General features: G+C 44.3%; 1 pseudogene; it reads right to left on the reverse strand.

Moving 5' to 3' along the window:
* Positions 1–2,148: 2,148 nt before the first annotated feature.
* LOC135533001 (WD repeat-containing and planar cell polarity effector protein fritz homolog) overlaps positions 2,149–5,094 on the reverse strand; it is a 78,278-nt pseudogene continuing 75,332 nt past the window's right edge.

Here is a 5,094-nt window from a genome sequence, read left to right on the forward strand (position 1 = left end):
ACTCCATTACATCCATCATTTACCTACCTGATGTGATCTACAACAGTGTTACCAACAGTATTCTACTCCATTACATCCATCATTTACCTACCTGATGTGATCTACAACAGACAGTGTTACCAACAGTATTCTACTCCATTACATCCATCATCTACCTACCTGATGTGATCTACAACAGAACAGTGTTACCAACAGTATTCTACTCCATTACATCTGTCATTTACCTACCTGATGTGATCTACAACAGACAGTGTTACCAACAGTATTCTACTCCATTACATCCATCATTTACCTACCTGATGTGATCTACAACAGACAGTGTTACCAACAGTATTCTACTCCATTACATCCGTCATCTACCTACCTGATGTGATCTACAACAGACAGTGTTACCAACAGTATTCTACTCCATTACATCGTCATTTACCTACCTGATGTGATCTACAACAGACAGTGTTACCAACAGTATTCTACTCCATTACATCCGTCATCTACCTACCTGATGTGATCTACAACAGACAGTGTTACCAACTGTATCCATAATTTCTTTCATTTGATAAAGATTCAGTACAGTTTTTCCAGCACCAAACACCATTAACCACTTATAGTAGCAGGTATTAAGTGAGCCTAAATGTAATCTTAAAATATAAATTCCATATTTCTTACAAAAGACAAGTGGTGTCTACAGTGGTGTCTACAGTGGTGTCTCCATTATAAAAGACAAGTAGTGTCTATAGTGGTGTCTCCATTATAAAAGACAAGTGGTGTCTACAGTGGTGTCTCCATTATAAAAGACAAGTGGTGTCTGTCTACAGTGGTGCCTCCATTATAAAAGACAAGTGGTGTCTAAGTGGTGCCTCCATTATAAAAGACAAGTGGTGTCTACAGTGGTGTCTACAGTGGTGTCTCCATTATAAAAGACAAGTGGTGTCTACAGTGGTGCCTCCATTATAAAAGACAAGTGGTGTCTATATTGGTGTCTACAGTGGTGTCTCCATTATAAAAGACAAGTGGTGTCTCCAGTGTTGTCTCCATTATAAAAGACAAGTGGTGTCTACAGTGGTGTCTCCATTATAAAAGACAAGTGGTGTCTATAGTGGTGCCTCCATTATAAAAGACAAGTGGTGTCTATATTGGTGTCTACAGTGGTGTCTATAGTGGTGTCTACAGTGGTGTCTCCATTATAAAAGACAAGTGGTGTCTCCAGTGTTGTCTCCATTATAAAAGACAAGTGGTGTCTATAGTGGTGTCTACAGTGGTGTCTACAGTGGTGTCTCCAGTGTTGTCTATAGTGGTGTCTCCAGTGGTGTCTATAGTGGTGTCTCCAGTGGTGTCTATAGTGGTGTCTCCAGTGGTGTCTATAGTGGTGTCTCCAGTGTTGTCTATAGTGGTGTCTCCAGTGGTGTCTCCATTATAAAAGACAAGTGGTGTCTATAGTGGTGTCTACAGTGGTGTCTACAGTGGTGTCTCCATTATAAAAGACAAGTGGTGTCTATAGTGGTGTCTATAGTGGTGTCTACAGTGGTGTCTATAGTGGTGTCTACAGTGGTGTCTCCAGTGGTGTCTCCATTATAAAAGACAAGTGGTGTCTACAGTGGTGTCTACAGTGGTGTCTACAGTGGTGTCTCCATTATAAAAGACAAGCGTCTACAGTGGTGTCTCCATTATAAAAGACAAGCGTCTACAGTGGTGTCTCCATTATAAAAGACAAGTGGTGTCTATAGTGGTGTCTACAGTGGTGTCTCCATGATAAAAGACAAGTGGTGTCTATAGTGGTGTCTACAGTGGTGTCTCCATTATAAAAGACAAGTGGTGTCTATAGTGGTGTCTCCAGTGGTGTCTCCATTATAAAAGACAAGTGGTGTCTATAGTGGTGTCTCCAGTGGTGTCTCCATTATAAAAGACAAGTGGTGTCTATAGTGGTGTCTCCATTATAAAAGACAAGTGGTGTCTATAGTGGTGTCTACAGTGGTGTCTCCATTATAAAAGACAAGTGGTGTCTATAGTGGTGTCTACAGTGGTGTCTCCAGTGGTGTCTCCATTATAAAAGACAAGTGGTGTCTATAGTGGTGTCTCCATTATAAAAGACAAGTGGTGTCTATAGTGGTGTGTCCATTACATTTGGTTCATTCTCCTCTTTTCTTTCATTTATTGGATCCAGAATTGATACATTTTCTTACCGTGGTTTCCCAACGTGGTCGTTACTCTTTCTTCAGCAAGGATTTCATTAGCCTTCCTCCGGGCCACTTCTGCCAGAACCACCTCTCCCTTATCACACGCCACATAATGGAGATCCTTTGATGGTAAACAGGAAATAAAACCACATTTATTTTTTTATCTAAAATGAATCTAGGCTCCAATGACAATGAGAGAGGGAGTGGAGGAGAGAGGGAGGGGAGGAGAGTGTTTTGAAAAAAAAATCATCAGTGAGTAAGAAGGGGAGAAACAGATAAAATGACGTGTTTGAAGTTTGACATCAAGAAGAGAGAGCGAGAGAGAGACAGACAGACAGAGAAAGAGAGAGAGAGAGAGACAGAGAGAGAGAGAGAGGGAGAGAGAGAGAGAGAGAGAGAGAGGGAGAGACAGAGAGAGAGAGAGAGAGAGAGAGAGAGAGAGAGAGAGAGAGAGAGAGAGAGAGGGAGAGACAGAGAGAGAGAGAGAGAGAGAGAGAGAGAGAGAGGGAGGGAGAGAGCAGGGAGAGAGAGAGAGAGAGAGAGAGAGAGAGAGAGAGAGAGAGAGGGGAGAGACAGAGAGAGAGAGAGAGAGAGAGAGAGAGAGAGAGAGAGAGAGAGAGGGCGGTTGGATGAAATTATGAAATATGAAATGCCTCTCTGACGGTTTCAAACCATCGCCCTCGCCGGTTTGGGTTTGAACTCGGGGAAGGGATGTTATCTCCACGCCTGGCGTGTTTTAGAAGTCGGAGGAGACGAGATGCGACAAGGGAAGGTTCACCTTTCAGAAAGTCTAGTATTTCTCTGTTAGGGAGAAAATAAGATCCATCCAAGCTTATTACAGTATCAGAGCAAGACAACATGGAGACTCAGTGTGTGTCCTTTCTGTCAGCCTCATCTCACTAAAGAGGACAATACTGTTAGTAAATACAGTTGGAGGGTCACTCAGTTGAGGCTAAAGTATTTTAAATACAAGGGGCCAGAAAGCTGTGGTCCCCTCTACACAGTAAATACGGTTGGAGGGTCACTCAGTTGAGGCTAAAGTATTCTAACCCTCCTACCCATCTCTAACCCTCATACCCTCTCTAACCCTCATACCCCCTCTCTAACCCCCCATACCCCCTCTAACCTCCCTACCCATCTCTAACCCTACCCCTCTCTAACCCTCCCTACCCCTTTCTAACCCTCCTACCCATCTCTAACCCTCCTACCCCTCTCTAACCCTCCTTACCCTCTCTAACCCTCCTACCCCTCTCTAACCCTCCTTACCCTCTCTAACCCTCCTACCCATCTCTAACCCTCCTACCCCTCTCTAACCCTCCTTACCCCTCCTACCCCTATCTAACCCTCCTACCCCTCTCTAACCCTCTCTAACCCCTCCTATCCCTCTCTAACCCTCCTACCCTTCTCTAACCCTCCTACCCCTCTCTAACCCTCCAACTCATCTCTAACCCTCCTTACCCCCTCTCTAACCCTCCTACCCCTTTAACCCTCATACCCCTCTCTCTAACACCCTAAACCTCTCTAACCCTCCTTACCCTCTCTAACCCTCCTACCCCTCATACCCCTATCTAACCATCCTACCCCCTCTCTAACCCTCCTTACCCTCTCTAACCTCCCTACCCCACTCTAACCTCCCTACCCCTCACCTAACCTCCCTACCCCTCACTAACCTCCCTACCCCTCTCTAACCCTCTTACCCCTCTCTAACCTCCCTACCCCTCTCTAACCCTCCTACCCCTCTCTAACCCTCTTACCCCTCTCTAACCCTCCTACCCCTCTCTAACCCTCCTACCCCTCTCTAACCCTCCCTCAGGCCTGATTCAGAGGTGAAGTGCATCCCATACAGCACCATATTTACTATATTTGCCCAGGGCCCTATGGGTCACAAGTAGTGCACTATATACAGTTGAAGTCGGAAGTTTACAGACACCTTAGCCAAATACATTTAAACTCAGTTTTTCACAATTGTTGAAATTAGAAATTCCCTGTCTTAGTTCAGTTAGGGTCACCACTTTATTTTAAGAACGTGAAAATGTCAGAATACAAGTAGAGAGAGTGATTTATTTCAGCTTCCTTTCATCACATTCCCAGTGGGTCAGAAGTTAACATAGACACTCAAATAGTACTTGGTAGCATTGCCTTTAAACTATTTAACTTGGGTTAAATGTTTGAATAGCCTTCCAAAAGCTTCCCACAATAAGTTGGGTGAATTTGGTCTCATTCCTCCTGACAGAGCTGGTGTAACTGAGTCAGGTTTGTAGGCCTCCTTGCTCACACACGCTTTTTCAGTTCTGCCATACATTTTTTTATAGGATTGAGGTCAGGGCTTTGTAATGGCCACTCCAACACCTTGACTTTGTTGTCCTTAAGCCATTGTGCCACAACTTTGGAAGTATGCTTGGGGTCATTGTCCATTTGGAAGACCCATTTGCGACCAAGCTTTAACTTCCTGACTGATGTTTTGAGATGTTGCTTCAATATATCCACATAATTGTCCTTCCTCATGATGCCATCTATTTTGTGAAGTGCACCAGTCCATCCTGAAGCAAAGCACCCCAACAACAAGATGCTGCCACCCCCGTGCTTCACGGTTGGGATGGTGTTCTTTGGCTTGCAAGCCTCCCACTTGTTCCTCCAAACATAACGATGGTCATATGGCCAAACAGTTCTATTTTTTTTTCATCAGACCAGAGGACATTTCTCCAAAAAGTACAATCTTTGTCCCCATGTGCAGTTGCAAACCGTAGTCTGGCTTTTTTATGGCGGTTTTGGAGCAGTGGCTTCTTCCTTGCTGAGCGGCCTTTCAGATTGTGTCGATATAGGACTCGTTTTACTGTGGATATTGATACTTTTGTACCTGTTTCCTCCAGCATCTTCACAAGGTCCTTTGCTGTTGTTCTGGGATTGATTTGCACTTTTC

The sequence above is a fragment of the Oncorhynchus masou genome, unplaced genomic scaffold, assembly GCF_036934945.1.
Source record: "Oncorhynchus masou masou isolate Uvic2021 unplaced genomic scaffold, UVic_Omas_1.1 unplaced_scaffold_2151, whole genome shotgun sequence".
Lineage (NCBI taxonomy): Eukaryota > Metazoa > Chordata > Actinopteri > Salmoniformes > Salmonidae > Oncorhynchus > Oncorhynchus masou.